Raw genomic sequence first — 16,942 nt, 5'->3', positions numbered from 1 at the left:
CTATTCCTCAGCAGAACCAGCAACTGCAGGTCAACCCCCAGACACACAGCACTGGCAGCAATTTTCCTCAGTCTTCTTTAGCTGTTCTCTTTGGCAAGGATTCTTTCTTAATCACAATGTTTCCTAATCTAAGGTTTAGGGGTTTCAGCTCTGATATTTATACCCCAAAAGTCTTTGTTCTTCATGTGTGAGGGGTCCTGGACCCAGTCCAAACCAGTTCTGGGTGCACTCTGCCAGGGCACATCTTCTTCGGGCCAGGGCCATCAGACACACCGTAGGGGGTGGAGCCAGCATTGTGGAAGGCAGGCACAGTCCTATTCAGGCCGAGGTGCTACTCCACCCATCACTCCAAATGCAGATAGGTCTATTCAGCCTAGTGCTGACTCACCCAGCCTCCTGGAGCCACCCCAGCCCCTGTCACTCATGAACCTTACAGTCAATTCCCAAACAGGCAGAGACACACAGAAAGGTTGAACAAGAAAATAGCCATTTTCTAAAAGTCCTATTTTCAAACACTGAATTTAGAAACCATCCTCCCTAAAAGATGTGTTATTACATTCTGAGTTCAGGGATACCAGATTCCAAATTTCCATCTTGCTGCTATGGGAAGAAATTCAGGTAAACATGTTACACAGCATTCCACATTCTGTCATATAGGCAAGATAGCCTTTCAACAGTGAAAAACGAAATTGGCAGAATTTCACTATCAGGACATGTTACCCACATGTCCAACCTTTCACATAAACTGCACCCTGCCCAGGGGGTACCTTGGGCCTTACATAGGGGTGTCCTATGTGTAAGATGAAGGGAAGGGTTGGGCCTGGCAAGTGTGTACACTGGCCAGGTCATCATGGCAGTTAACAAAGTGAGCACAGGCACTGCGGTGGCAGGCCTGAGACACCATCTTAGGGCTACTACTGTGGGTGGCACAATCAGTGCTGCAGGCCCACTAGTAGCATTTGAATCACCAGCCGTGGCACACTCAGTGCACTTTACTAGGGACCTACTGGTATAACAAATATGCCAATCATGGATAACCAATCACAATCACAATTTACAGAGAGAGCATATGCACTTTAGCACTGATCAGAAGTGGTAAAGTGCTCAAAGTCCTATAGCCAACAGCCGCAGGTCAGAAAAAACAAAGGAGGAAGAAGCAAAAAGTTTGGGGATAACCCTGCAATAAGGGCCATTTCCAACACCACCTGAAGATAAATGCTCAGCAGGCAATCCTGGCCTTCGCAGGCTCGGCAGTGACAAAGCTACCAGTGAACTTCCCAACAAGTAAATGGAGTTTGATCTCTTTATACTCATAGCAACAGAGTTGTATCATGGACTGGGAGTTCTGACAATTCGTTGTTCTTTAGCTACTTGTGGGCCCTGAAATTTAATAAACCAATTTTTTAGGGTTTAGCCTTTTGTTAAGTGATTTCATATATAATGACCATGCAAGTATCCTGAGCATCTGTGTAATTATATAGCATTTTTGTAGCTTCTTCTTTAGAGATATGCTAACTAATAGCTCACCAATTTGTTCATTGAAGGTATGTCATCAAATTGTGTTTCATATGTTATTAAATATATTGATCCCATTTGCTATCAATGTTTACAAAATAATGTTCTATCGTGTAATTTTTGAATATTTTTCATTATAAATATATAACTTCTAACCAAAATTAGACTAAACTTCATCCAAAAATATCAAATGTGTGGCATTGATGGAGAACTGTCTTTGAACTGGATGTTCTTTAATAAAGTATGGAATTTTTATAACTTTTGGTTTGAATCACACTTTTGAAACTTTTTTCTGGACTATTTTCTCGGAGTATCAAGGGCAGAATTTTCCCAATGATAACTGTACATTTTTTAGGATATTTTTGTTTTTCTACCCTCAAAGTTTCAGAAACAATTGCATGATCACTTAATTAAATAATTTACTGGGTGTTGCCATTTTGGTTTAAATGTTAGCATGTATTCTATTTTCTGTCAAGCTTTCCGGGCACTGCAAGCAACCTGGTAGCAAAAGACGTGTTGTGGGGTTACGAAAAACTTAGTGGCTTATAGCACACCCAATACTTAACATTGGTTGGCTTTATTGTCACTCTCATATGCTTGCTTCTTATTCAATTACTTTCTTTGTCTCAAAGCAGCTATCTAGTGTTTTCCCCTGTTCTGGAGCCAGTGCATAAATTTGAGTTGGTGGGTTCCAGTGCTCGGCACTGACACTTAATTATCAACATCAGTGCTTGTGACTGCCTGCCAAAAGGTTGCGCTGTCTGGCTAAGTTACAGATGACCACAACAACAGTTAATTATTAATTCAATATACATTAAAAAGGACTGCTGACCAATCAGTTCTTATAGCGTTGGGCGCCTGGAATAGTCCAGATTTTCAGACTTGTAGGAGTGTGATGGTTAGCAGTTGTGTTGTTACTATCATTGGCACCATAGTAGGGGCAATGTGTGGGACAAGCTGGCGTGGCCTCCTGATGTGAGCCCTGGCATTTTATTATTATTATTATTTTCAAATTAAGCACTGCCTGGAGCATAGCATCTTTACCATCTGGTTCGCTCTCTTATTCCTTCTCTGCTGACTTTTAGGGAACTACAGTTTTTTTTCTTTTTATGACTGCATCTATTTTCTAGCTCTGTCCCTCCTGTCCTTCTCCTGTCACCACGTACCTGTCCCCTGCACTTCACTTTGCTATCTCCAACTTCTTGCAAGCTGTCTCTTGTTAGAAAGGGGGTCTCTAGTGGGCAGAGGTATGTACCCTGTCCAAGTAGAGACCACCACTCTAGTCAGGATAAGCTAGATAAACAGTAAAAGATAACCTGTGCTCACTCTCTGATAGCTTGGCACAGAGCAGTCAGGCTCATCTAAAGAGGTAATGTATACATTATTTTTGCAACACAACACACAGTAACACAATGGAAACACCACAAAAAGACTCCACACTGGTTTGGACGAATAGACAAGTAGACATAGTAAATCAAGAGCAAAATGACAAAAATCCAGAGTAGAACGGGAGTTATGAATTTTTAAAGAATGTCCAAAAATACAGTGCTATAGAGTCTTAAGGTGCTAATCAGGTATATCTGGTTGTCCTTTACCGGAGTAAATCCAAAAGGTCATGCAGACCACGCTGGAGCATGGGATGAATATAAGAACAGCCTTGGCGCACTAAAACAGTACTTTTGGAGGGGACTACGTCGACGTCGAGGGCAAGATGCAAGGATCAGGGAGAGGATTCACCGTCGTCGATCCATGCACTCTGGAAAAATGCTATCTTGAAGCAGCACTGAAGTTGGGTGATGAGTCATCACCAGGTGAAATGCACCAGTTCTGACTGGCGCAACAGCGGCGTTGCATCATCATTGAGAGTTGCAGCACAGAAAACCTCACTCCCAAGGGCCCAGGACTGAATAGGCACCACCTGGCAGGGCAGGACTCAAAGATGGTAGAGTCCAGGTGCTCTTGCAGGGTTGTATGAAGTCTTGGATGTCCCTGAGACTTCATAACAGGGGGCAAGCCAGCATGCCTTTTGAATCACTCTGGGTTCAAGTGAGTTGGGTTGAGTTCTTCTCCTCAGCAGAGTAGAGGGTTGCAGTCCGAAGGGCAGCACAGCAGAGTAGAAAAGAAGTTCTTTCAGAGCAGCAGTCCAGCCGAGTGGCAGTCCTTGTAGCAGCACAGCAGTCCTCCCTACTGGCAGAGATCTTCACAGGTACAATAGTGTCTGATTTGGTGGGGGTCAGGGACCAAGTACTTATAACCAGTTGTGCCTTTAACGTGAGGCTGACTTCAAAGGAGGGTCTTTGAAGTGCAAACAGGTCCTTTCTTCTCAGCCTGGATACAGACTATTAGTAGGGGGTAATCAGTCCTTTGTGTGGGGACTAGACACTGCCTATTCAGGTTTAAGGGTCATCCCCTCCCTTCCTGCCCAGGAAGAGCTATAGGAATGCAGATTAGTACTCAGATACACCTAACCTTCTTGTGTTTGTGGCTGTCTAGAAGGAATGCCCACCCCAGACGTGTATTGTAGACAGGCTGCAGGCACACAGAGCTGTAATAGCAGATAAATGCCCACTTTAAAAAATATATATTTTTAAGACAGTAATGCCAATTCCAACTTCACCCGTAAAGAGAATTTACCATTACCATTCTGATATATAAAACATGTAATAGCTACTCCTTTTCAATCTGGAATTACAGGTTAAAAGTGTAATAAGGAATTCCCAACAATAACATATGAGAGGAGTAGGCCTCACAGTAGTGAAAAACAAATTTAGGGGGTTCTCACTACCAGAACATGCAAAACTTAAAAGTACAGGTCCTACCTTTTACTTACACAGCACCGTGCCCTATGGGCTACCTTAGGGACTACCTTAGGAGTGACTTATTAATCAATCAATCAATCATATCATTTGTAAAGCGCACTACTCACCCGTAAGTGTCTCAAGGTGCTGGGGTGGGGAATGCTGCTACTTCTCGAAAAGTCAGGTCTTGAGGAGTTTTCTGAAGGTCAGCAGGTCTTGGGTCTGCCGTAGGTGGTCGGGGAGGGTGTTCCAGGTCTTGGCAGCAAGGTGGGAGAACGATCTGCCATCGGAAGTGGGAGCTGTGGTGAGGGCAAGGTCGGTAGAGCGGAGCTGGGGGGTGGGGGTGTAGAAGCTGAGTCTTCTGTTGAGGTACGTTGATCCGGTGTTGTGGAGTGCCTTGTGTGCGTGCGTGAGGAGCTTGAAGGTTATCCTCTTGTTGACCGTGAGCAAGTGCAGGTCTCTCAGGTGGGGTGTGATGTGGCTGCGGCGAGGGATGTCGAGGATCAGGTGTGCAGAGGCATTCTGGATGAGTTGGAGCCGTCTCAGGAGTTTGGCCGAGGCTCCAGCGTTGAGGGCGTTTCCATAGTCCAACCTGCTGCTGACGAGGGCCTGGGTGACCGTTCAACTCGATTCAGTGGGGATCTACTTGTAGATTCTGCGGAGCATACGGAGGGTGTTGAAGCAGGAGGAGGAGATGGCGTTGACCTGTTTAGTCATGGAGAGGGTGGAGTCGAGGATGACCCCTAGGTTGCGTGCATGGTCGGTGGGTGTTGGGGCGGTTCCCAGTGCGGTCGGCCACCAGGAGTTGTCCCAGGCCGAAGGGGTGGATCCGAGGATGAGGACCTCCGTCTTTTCCGAGTTCAGCTTCAGTCGGCTGTTCCTTATTCATTCAGCGAAGGCCTTCATTCCTTCGTGAAGGTTGGTTTTGGTGATGTGGGGGTCCTTGGTGAAGGAGAGGATCAGCTGGGTGTCATCGGCATAGGAGATGATGTTGAGGTCGTGCCGACAGGCGACGTGGGCGAGCGGTGCCATTTAGATGTTAAACAGAGTTGGGCTGAGGGATGAGCCCTGGGGGTATGCCACAGATGATCCCGGTGGCTTCGGAGCGGAAGGGGGGAAGCCGTCGCTCTGTGTTCTGCCGGAGAGGAAGGAGGTGGTCCAGGCCAGGGCCTTCTCTTGGATCCCGGCATTGTGGAGGCGTGTATGTAGTGTGTGGTGGCAGACCGTGTCGAAGGCAGCTGACAGGTCCAGGAGGTTTCTGCGGAACTCGGACTGGGAAGGGTCCAGGATGTTGTTCTCCTCGAGGTAGCGGGTCAGTTGTTCGTTGACGGTCTTCTCGATGACCTTTGCCAGGAATGGGAGCAGGGAGATGGGCCAGAAGTTCTTGAGGTCCTCCTTGGGTTTCTTGAGTAAGGCGTTGATCTCGGCATGCTTCCAGGTCTCCAGGAAGGTTGCTGTCTCAAAGGAGGTGTTGATGACTTTCCGAAGATGGTGTGCAATGACTGTGCTGGCTTTGTTGAAGATGTGGTGTGGGCATGGGTCTGACGGAGATCCGGAGTGAATGGTTTTCATGATCTTGATCATGTTGTCTTCTTTGATGTTGGTCCAGTAGAGCAGGTGGTTGGTGCGGATGGTGGTCTTGGGGGCGGAGGTCTCAGTGGTTGTCCGGGCGGTCGTGGCATTGAAGCTGTCGTGGATGTCTGCGATCTTTCTGTGGAAGAAGGTGACCAGTGAGTCGCACAGGTCTTGCAAGAGTGGGACGTCGTTGGTGTTGGAGCTGGGGTTGGAGAGTTCCTTCAAGATGTTGAAGAGTTCTTTGCTGTTGTGCGTGTTGTTGTCTAGGCGGTCTTTGAAGGATGCCCTTTTGGCGGATCTGATCAGGTGATGGCGTCTGTGGGTGGCGCCAGCGACCTCGTACTTATGTGTAATAAAAGGGATGTTTCAGCCTAGGCAAAGGGCTTTAAATACCACGTCGGAGTCTCAGTAAAACTGCACACACAAGCTTTGCAGTGGCAGGCCTGAGACATGTTTAAAGGGTTACTTATGTGTGTGGCACAATCTGTGTTGCATGTCGACTAGTAGAATTGAATTTACAGTCCCTGAGTAGAGGTAGTGCACTCTACTCAGGGACTTACAGATAAATTAAGTATGCCAAACAAGTAAAAAACAATGATACCAGTTTTAGAGAAGAGAGCACATGCACTTTAGCACTGGTTAGCAGTGGTAAAATGCGCAGAGTCCTAGAGCCAAGAAAAAGGAGGGCAGAAAAAGAGGAGGAGGAAGGCAATGGTTATGGGGTGACCTTTGCAGAGAGGGTCATTTTCCAACATATCTTATGTGCTTCTCTTTTGTCAAATTCCCTGCATACTGTGCTTTTTAATTTGTGTGCCTTTCCGCTGGCCCCTATGTTTCCCTTCCTCATATTGTTCTGTTGCACCCACACTCAATATCTTAGTTTTTTTAAAACTATTTATTTTTGCATGGAGGACCAGCCAGCAAATTGCCGCCATCCCCACTGCCTAAAATGAAAGCAGTTTTGCGCAACTCATACTGGTGATTCAAAAATGACACCCATGCATCTTGTAGATGCACATGTGTAATAAAGGATGCACGCACCATCATCATGCATGAACCTGTCTACAAAATGATGCATCCACTGTAGCTGTGTTATTGTGCTTGTTTTTCATAATCTCTTTTGTCCGTGCTGCACAGCATCTTGCTGATGCTATGCAACATTGCCAAAAGGCATTGGCTAAGTCCATAGACGAAGCCTATTGGTTTTGCCAATGCTTGTTTAATGTTATTTCACTATATTGTGAACGTGCTCTGTCAATTTTAATGCAGTCACTTGCTTATATTCACTCTATATACAGTTTATGCGCAATAGCTACATGAGTTCGTAGAACAAAATGCCAACACCAAATAGTTCTGATTGCATTGCATAGTCGCTCTTTGTCAATTTTGAAGAGACATTAGGCACACTATTGTATTATGACATTTGCTGTGCTAGGGCTCCCTGCAAGATAAGGTGAGAGATCCCCTTTTGCCCAGTCCCTCACTGCCTTGCTGCGGTGCTGAGTGTTTTGTTTGCAGCTGGCCAGTCCAAGTGAGCCCCCGTTGAGTTGAAGGGTGTGTCCCCCCTCACTGCACGGGCTGTGGGGGCATCCGGTACACCCCTGTCTAGGGCTCATTTGCACGAGTGTTCCCTATAGATGTAAGATAAATTATTCTACCTCTGTACATACTCGTATAATGGTACCCTGTTCACAAACAAAAAAAACCAGAGAAAAGCAGTGCATGCTTCCACCCTATCCGTGGCAGTGGTCGAAGTGGGAAAATAAAAGTAGGGGAACTGTGGGTGGAGAATCAGGGGGCGGGAATAACCGAAGATTGAATCAGTGGGCGGAGTCAGGGGTGTGGCTAGAAATAGCAAAACATACAAATTTTTAGTACGTTTAGCATTTCACTGACCAGTTACAGCTTATAACGTTATTTAATTAAAAGAATGGATATGTTTATTTGAGGTTTAATTCAGGAAAAAGAAAACACTCATAGGGAATACAGGTTTATGTAAAGCATGTGAAATATAAGCAAGAACAACATGTTACCGTAATGCTTTTACTCTCCTTTTTAAGAAATCCATGATTATTTTTTGTCTCAAACATAAAGGTCATGGATCAATCTAGACTCACGGAAACCCACAAAGGCTCCTTCATATTCATGTCAGCCAGCTAGCTGCTCAATCATAATATAGCAAAAAGAACAACTGGTGGGCAGAGTGCAGAACAATATCATACATTCTCACCCCAGTGCAGAGATCTGGGCCTAAATCCATTGTTTCTTTGCACACCATGCCATTCCAGTTTGGACTCAGCCATATGCAAATCAGTCTTGATCCTTATTTATTTATTTATTTAATGCGATTTTATATAGCGCAAACTTTACCCGAAGGTGTCAGAGCGCTTTACATAAGAACCAGTTGCAAAACATAAGGACTTAGGATTACATGTGTTACATAAAAGATACACACAGAAAAAAATTGCAAATGTACAAGATGTAAAGTCACACAAAGAAGAGACTGGTGATTATAATTATCTCTATATACATAGGGAAGGGATATGAATGGATATACTCTAAGAGTCACATAGGAATGGTAGAGAGTACAATGGTCTACTGCATATACTAGTGATTAGAGTTCTCTATATACATAGGGAAGGGATACGAATGGATATACTCTAAGAGTCACATAGGAATGGTACAGAGTACAAAGGTCTACTACATATACTAGTGATTAGAGTTATCTCTATATACAGAAAAGCAGAGTTCCATTAAGTGGGGTCGGAGGGGGGATGCAGTCACAGCACCAAGGGTGGGACAGAGAAGGGCAGGAAAGTGAGACAAACGAGAGAGGGAAGCAGATAGTAATGAGTAAGACAGTGAGGAGTGTGTCAGAGGCAAAAGGAGAGACAAAAGAAAGGTTGCTGGGACAGAGGGGGAGGTCAGAGATCGCTAAAATGGCGGAGGAGAAAGTTAGAAGAAGAAGCGAGTCATAAAAAGAAAATGGCGGGGAGCATAAAGGTCCAAGTCAGAAAGTCCAGGAAGAGGGCTGCCATAGCCAGCACGTCTGGGGGGGAGAAAGGCAGTCCGCAGCAAAGTCACAGCCTCATCGTCCATGAGGAGCTGGGGCAGAGGAGTTCAATCTGGAGACCAGGGGTCAGGGAAGAAAGACCACAGGCACCAAGGCAGCTGATCGCAGAGCGGGAGGCAGCAAAGTCAAAAACAAAGTTTAAAGGGAAGGAGGAGGGGGCCTCTCACCAGAGCCCAGTTAAACACGCTGTGGGTGGTGGCATTGTGCGTGGGGGGCTCAGCGGCAGCCAAAAGCAGGCTCTCTGTGTTCCGACAGACCCGCAGTCTGCCCGCGAACCGACCCGGTGAGCCCCGGAGCTTCTCTGCAGAAAATGGCACCCACCCGGGCGCTGAGCTGTTGGTGGTGGAGGAGAGAAGTTGTCTCTTGCATCCACTGCTGTCCCGCTTTGCCCGGTTCGTAGCCGGAGCTGAGAGCCTCCTACGCCGATGTCTGAGAGAGCTGGGGGGTCCTGCATCGGGCCTCCGGACCTGAGCTCCGATGTCTGGGAAGGCTGGGGGTCCTGCATCGAGCCTCCGGCCATGGCGGAAGCGAAGAGGGCATTAATACCGGGAGCCACTGACAAGATCAACCGCCAGCTGCGGAAGCCGGTGGATAATTGCTGGAGGCACGGAGGGAGCTCGGTCAGAGCGCGGCAGAACTCGGCAGCTGCACAGCTCAGGTCCTCCCTGGACTGGAAACAAGCATCCTTGGACCGGTGTCGGGCTTTCAGCCCTCATCAGCCAGGATAGCTTGATTCCAGTGGCATGGAGAGCACGGGACTCATGTCTGAGCATACCTGTCCCACTCGGGGTGACAAATGCAAAAAGAACAATTGATGGACAGAATGCAGAACAATGTCATACATTCAGTTCAGAGATCTGGGCTTAAATCCATCGTTTTTTGCTCACCATGCCATTCCAGTTTGGACCCAGCCATATGCAAATCAGTCTTGATCCTGCGCCCAATGTGAACAGTCCAGTCCGAACTGCCGGGCCATATGTATTCAAGTGTCCTTTCATTCGGGAAGTGAACACAAAGCAGTACCCACTGAACTATGCACATAAATATTGCTCTTTGATATGCATGGTACATGTTCTTTGCAGCAGGCATATTACCCCTCTGCGCTACCTTAGATGAGTAAAACAGCCACTAGACAAAACATGCTCCCATCTCTCTCCAGCAGGTACATTGATCACCAAAGTTATCTTGGCACTTGTATTGTTGACCGAAACCTGCTGAATATACAAAGAACTTTGCAGTGTTTTTAAAACTCCTGCACTTGTACAAAACCGGTCCCCCCAAACTAAACTGGCCCCCTACCCTTCCAGTCGCCCTGGGAAACGCCTGCTCCTGCCCTTTCACTGCTCCTGTCCAGTCAGTACTCCTGCTCAATCAACACTCCTCCTTCGTCAATTCCCCTGCCCCCTCCCTTCTACTGGCCCGTCACTTCTACTGGCCTGTTCACCGCTCCTGCCCTGTTCACCGCTCCTGCCCTGTTCACTGCTCCTGCCCCGTCACCTCTCCTGCCCCGTCACCTCTCCTGCCCCGTCGCCTCTCCTGCCCCGTCGCCTATCATGCCCTGTCGCCTATCATGCCCCGTCACTGCTCCTGCCCCGTCACTGCTCCTGCCCTTTCACCGCTCCTGCCCTTTCACCGCTCCTGCCCTTTCACCGCTCCTGCCCTTTCACCGCTCCTGCCCTTTCACCGCTCCTGTCCTTTCACCGCTCCTGTCCTTTCACCGCTCCTGTCCTTTCACCGCTCCTGTCCTTTCACCGCTCACGCCCGGTTACTGCTCTAGCTCATGCCGCATCACCTCTCCTGCCCTGTCACCTCCCCTGCCCAATCGCCTCTCCTGCCCTGTTGCCTCTCCTTCCACGTCTCCTTTCCTGCCCTGTCGCCTCTCCTTCCCCACCACCTCTCCTGCGCCATCACTTCTCTCTCCCAGTCACTTCTCCTGCCCAGTCACTGCTCCTGCCCATCACATCACCTGCCTGTCTCGTCACCTGCCAGTCACTTCTTGTGCCTGGTCACCTCTCCTGCCCTGTTGCCTCTCCTGCCCCGTTCACTGCTCCTGCCCCGTTCACTGCTCCTGCCCCGTTCACTGCTCCTGCCCCGTTCACTGCTCCTGCCCCGTTCACTGCTCCTGCCCCGTTCACTGCTCCTGCCCCGTTCACTGCTCCTGTCCTTTCACTACTCACGCCCGGTTACTGCTCTAGCTCATGTGGTGTCACCTCTCCTGCCCTGTCACCTCCCCTGCCACGTCACCTCCCCTGCCCCGTCACCTCCCCTGCCCAGTCACCTCCCCTGCCCAGTCACCTCCCCTGCCCCATCACCTCCCCTGCCCCGTCACCTCCCCTGCCCCGTCACCTCCGCTGCCCCGTCACCTCCCCTGCCCGTCACCTCCCCTGCCCCGTCACCTCCCCTGCCCCGTCAGCTCCCCTGCCCCGTCACCTCCCCTGGCCCGTCACCTCCCCTGGCCCGTCACCTCTCCTGCCCCGTCACCGCACCTGCCCCGTCACCGCACCTGCCCCGTCACCTCCCCTGCCCTGTCACCTCACCTGCCCCATCACCTCTCCTGCCCCGTCATCTATCATGCCCGTCACCTCTCCTGCCCCGTCACCTCCCCTGCCCCGTCACCTCTGCTGCCCCGTCACCTCCCCTGTCCCGTCACCTCCCCTGTCCCGTCACCTCTCCTGCCCCGTCACCTCCCCTGCCCCGTCACCTCTCCTGCCCAGTCACCTCCCCTTCCCCGTCACCTCTCCTGCCCCGTCACCTCTCCTGCCCCGTCACTTCTCCTGCCCCGTCACCTCTCCTGCCCGGTCACTTCTCCTGCCCCGTCACCTCTCCTGCCCCGTCACCTCTCGAGCCCCGTCACCTCTCCTGCCCCGTCACCTCTCCTGCCCTAGTACCTCTCCTTTCCTGTTGCCTCTTCTGTCCAATCACTTCTCCTGCCCCGTCACCTCTCCTGCCCGGTCACTTCTCCTGCCCCGTCACTTCTCCTGCCCCGTCACTTCTCCTGCCCTGTCACCTCTCCTGCCCCGTCACCTCTCCTGCCCCGTCACCTCTCCTGCCCCGTCACTTCTCCTGCCCCGTCACCTCTCCTGCCCGGTCACTTCTCCTGCCCCGTCACCTCTCCTGCCCCGTCACCTCTCCTGCCCCGTCACCTCTCCTGCCCCGTCACCTCTCCTGCCCCGTCACCTCTCCTGCCCTAGTACCTCTCCTTTCCTGTTGCCTCTTCTGTCCCATCACTTCTCCTGCCCCGTCACCTCTCCTGCCCGGTCACTTCTCCTGCCCCGTCACTTCTCCTGCCCCGTCACTTCTCCTGCCCCGTCACCTCTCCTGCCCCGTCACCTCTCCTGCCCCGTCACCTCTCCTGCCCTTCACCTCTCCTGCCCCGTCACCTCTCCTGCCCTAGTACCTCTCCTTTCCTGTTGCCTCTTCTGTCTGGTCACTGTGGTCACTGCTCCTGCCCAGTTCACTTCACTCCCTGTAAAACATTGACAAAGGTGTCAAGTTCCCCACAGTACTCTGCTTGGGGAAAGCTCCTCTCTTATCACCAACTCTGATCTCATGGGCACTTGATATGCTAAAGCCAGAGGGCGGGCGCATTGTCATTCGAAAGGGGATAATCACCCTCAATCGGAATGACAAGGGCCTGCCCTCGGTCTGTGCGAGCTCAGGGGGGCGGGGGCTGCTGCAGCCTCTGGAGTACAACAGAGAAGTGCGAGCAGCCCCTGGAAGCGGAATGAAAAAAGTTATCGTTTTAAAGTTGGACTATTCTTGCATCCTGGGACGCTTTTTTGAAAGCAAGAAGTAGGGGAACGGACTGAACAATTTTTTAGAAGTAGGGGCACGCCGTGCCCTTCCGTCCCCGCCCACTTCTACCGCTGATCCGTGGCATGTGTTTTGTGCTCCAAAGTGAGGAGATGAGCGCTGTGGGACAGGGAGGGTTCCTGGGACCATTAGATTTCAATACCAAGGAGGGAACAGTTACACCAATTACAAGGCTGCAAATACCACACATGTCAGTGCGGGTATAGCAAACAATATGCTGATATCTATTCTTTAAGTAGGGGCCATAACACCAGTGCCTCGCATACTGAAGGCACCAATATGTAACATACACCAACAGAACAGTAGGTCACAATGAGACCCCATGTTTGTTTGATGACAGGCAATTTGAAAAGAATTACAAGGTGGCTCACCTGCCATGTAGTTTGCACTTAAACATATTGGGCCATATTACACATTATCATTGGGGGAAAACGCATTCTGTAATATGGCGCGGGCGCAGAGTCAAAGAAATCCCCTCATTTGCATAGGACACGCCCCTATGCAAATGAGGGAACACTCTCTGAAGGTAGCGCTGGCGCTTTAAGTGCGCCAGCGCTATTGATATTATAGACGGGGCGCAAAAGCGTCTGCGCCCCCTTCTATAATACCAAAGTGCCCCGGGGGCGTGCAAAGCGGGCGCAGACGCCCATTGCACCTCCCCCCCCGCACCTTCTGTAAAACAGCCCATGGAGTCTTAGCTTTATCATCAAATGGGTAACTTAGTTAAACTAATGAGGAGTTCAGTATACTTCTTTCTCTGCCAGCAGCTACTTGTGCGACATAGTCAACAATGAATTTGGAGACCAATTTCAAAATGTAAATAAAATGTAAACACCAAAAGAGCTTTTAAGTGTGTGATAAATGATAATAAGCAGGCAAATTAGGGTACTTACTGTTATTCAAAACGTGCAGGTAAACTAAATAATTCTGTATAATAATTCTGTAAGTTGTTGACCCAATTTCATATAATGAGCTGCCAATAGAACACACAATCTCCAATGACCCCATGCAGGAATCAGGTTTAACCCATTGTGTCTCATTAACAAGACCTTCTACAAAGAGGGTACCCTCTTCACATACTTCATACTTCAAAAAAATCAAGCACGATTCCCCATAAATACAAAAACAAATACTCATATTTACAACAATATACATAAAAAACGTTTTGTATGATATAAGAGTTAACATTATATATAGACCTGTTTCTAGTAAGGAGAACATCATTTGGGAACTTTTAGATTATATTGCTGGGTTAGACATTTTGTTAAAACTCAACTTTTCTTTTCAACAGCATTCTATACTCGGTCTTATTTTCTGCGATTGACAGTGTTTGTTTTGTGGAATACAGCACCATGACCATCATGAGTCGAAACAAAAATATTGAATCAACTCTACAATGTGCACTATAGACGGCTCAACCACTCAATCAATGGCTCACTCACAGACCCACCTACTAATTCAGAAAAGGTCTGAATAGCCCCAGAGGAAAATGCTAAACTGAGCAGGAAAAGGCTTCATTGGATACACAAAAAAATCTATAGATTTATGAAATTTAAAGTAATCGGTATACAACTAGGCATACATTTTATTTGTTGTATGTGTTGGGAAGGGTAAGTTTATTCCATTTGTCTATAAATGTGTTTGGTCATTTTTGAGAAACGGAGAGCTTATTTCTATGTCACAAAACGTGGTATAGAATCTGCCAAAACCTCCACATTAGGTTGAAACAAATTCTGACAATCGTTAATCTAGATTCTCCTCGCTGCACAGGCACCACATAGAAGATGGATTCTTAATTCATTCAATGTATTTTTAGAAATAGAATAAGCTGTACTTACGGATCATGATTCAGATGATACTGGTTGACAAAAACACATGTGTCTTTGGAAATGAAGTAACCATTCAAATTAACGTCTGAAGTCGTACTGAAACATTAAAAAATACTACATCAATATGGGTAAGAACATTAACACTGTTTTACTTTCAAATTGTATCGAGCTGAATATTGATCATCAGAAAAGAAGGAAACATTTTCCCATAAAATATTGTAGGCGCCACAAAAACTTAAATAACTTTTTTTCAACTGCTATTCAGATTTAGCTATGCAGAATACGTTTGACCTTAATTCTCAATGAAAACTAAAAGTTGCAAGATCATGTAATATATTTTCAGTTTTACAACAGACAGGTGCTATTTTGGTAGCAACTTATATATGTTTATATATCAACGGACCCACCAGTTACCTAAGTGACTTGTGGTGTATGTTATCAGCTTTAGCTACTTGTGCAACACAAGTCAGAATCCCCCATCCCCCTTGCTATCCTCCAATGCCTATTGATTAGCCATTCCTTTTGCACAGAGAGCAAGTTGTTATGTTATGTGAATTTGTAGAGCACTGTTAATTACTCATGAGGGTGTCCTGGCACTCAGTAGGGCAGGCCTGATGGGAGGGGGGGGGGGGGTGGGGCGGAGATCATGCCTCTTTTGTCTAGAAGATCCAAGTCTCGAGGTTCATTTGAACGTCCATGGGGGAGGGGGAGGTTCTGAGGTGTTTCGGAGTTTGTTTCAGTTCTTGGCTGCAAGGAATGAGAAAGAGCGTCCTCCAATGCTTGTCTTCTTGACTCAAGGCACATGTGCTCTTGCTCAGGAAACAGATCGAAGGTGTCTGTTGGGTTGGTGGATGTTGAGGTAAGCTGGACTGGTGCTGTGGAGGGCTTTGTAGGCGTGGGTGAGTAGCTTGAACTTGCATCTTTTCTGGACTGGGACACAGTGGAGACTGTGGGGTGCAGAGAGATGAGTTATTTTGCGGATGAGTCCGGCGGCTGCATTCTGGCCTGGGTGGTTTGGAGTCGGCGTAGGATATAATAATAATAATAATAATAAAAGCAATCTATAATGCGCAACTTTACCCAACGGGCGTCAAGGCGCCTAACCAAAACATTATACCAAATAGAAGAATCAGAAAGACATGCTACTGATAGGCCTCAATGAAAAGCCGCGTTTTTAATGCTTTCTTAAAGAGGGCCAGAGAAGGTTGTGCTTTTAACTCGGAGGGGAGTTCATTCCACAGTTTGGGGGCCATAGAGGAGAAGGCCCTTCCACCCCATCTAACTCTATTTGTTCGAGGAACAGCTAGGAGATTCTTAGAGGCAGAACGAAGGCTTCTGCTAGGGATGTAGGGGACCAGGAGGGAGCCAATGGCTTCTGATCCTACACCTGCTAGGACAACGAAGACCAAGCATAGAATTTGGAAGGTGGTCCTAAGATGGATTGGGAGCCAGTGCAGACTCTTCCTAGCAAGAGTAGCAGACGAGGTATTAGAGACACCCAGGACAAATTTGGCAGCCGCATTTTGGACGGTCTGTAGGCGAAGAATCAGGCTCTTGTTGATTCCCGCGTACAGTGTATTGCAGTAATCTAACCGAGATGCCAAAAGGGCCACCACGGTCTGTTTACGAGCTTGGGGGGAAAGATAATGGGCGATTTTTCTAAGAGTCTTGATGACTCCCCAACAGGTGGACACAGTCCGGTTAACCTGCTGCGTCATGTCCAGTGAAGTATCAAAGATCACTCCCAGATTACGGGCTGATTTAACAGGCATAGGACATGTTCCCAAGGACGGGGGCCACCAATCACTGGACCATATGTTTTGTTCTTTACCGAAGATCAAGACCTCGGTTTTCTCTCCGTTCAGCTTCAATGAATTTAGAATCATCCATTCGGAAACTGCCTGCATGCAGTTCCTGAAGCTGAACGCGGAGGTACTCACCGAGTGGGAGAGGGACGCCATGATCTGCGTGTCATCGGCGTATGACACCACCGCCATCCCGTGCGATCTTACTAACCTAGCAAGTGGGGCCACATAGATATTAAAAAGGGTCGGACTCAAGGCCGACCCCTGTGGGACCCCACATTGCACAGGCTTAGCAGGGGAGAGGAACTCTCCAAGCTTGACCCTCTGCTCTCTATGGCTAAGAAAAGAAGACAGGAGGCTCAGTGCTGGGCCCTCCACACCTATCTCCTTCAACCGAGCTGTTAAAGTCAAAGGAGATAGAGTGTCAAAAGCTGCAGTCAGGTCGAGTAAGACCAGTAGAGTGGTCTGACCTTGGTCGACCTTAGATCTAATATTGTCGACTACCACCGTGAGAGCCGACTCAGTACTATGGAA

The 16,942-nt window shown here is 48.3% G+C and overlaps 1 pseudogene across 1 annotated transcript in view; it reads right to left on the bottom strand.

Annotated features, from left to right (window-relative positions):
- Positions 1–16,942, bottom strand: part of LOC144818401 (cytochrome P450 1A1-like) — a 280,430-nt pseudogene that overhangs the window by 37,625 nt on the left and 225,863 nt on the right. The window contains exon 6 of the transcript XR_013607098.1: positions 14,613–14,699. The product of XR_013607098.1 is annotated as a cytochrome P450 1A1-like (transcript). The remainder of the gene's footprint in view (positions 1–14,612; positions 14,700–16,942) is intronic.

This window comes from Lissotriton helveticus, chromosome 2_1 (assembly GCF_964261635.1).
Source record: "Lissotriton helveticus chromosome 2_1, aLisHel1.1, whole genome shotgun sequence".
NCBI lineage: Eukaryota > Metazoa > Chordata > Amphibia > Caudata > Salamandridae > Lissotriton > Lissotriton helveticus.
This window is presented reverse-complemented; position numbering and strand designations above follow the sequence as displayed.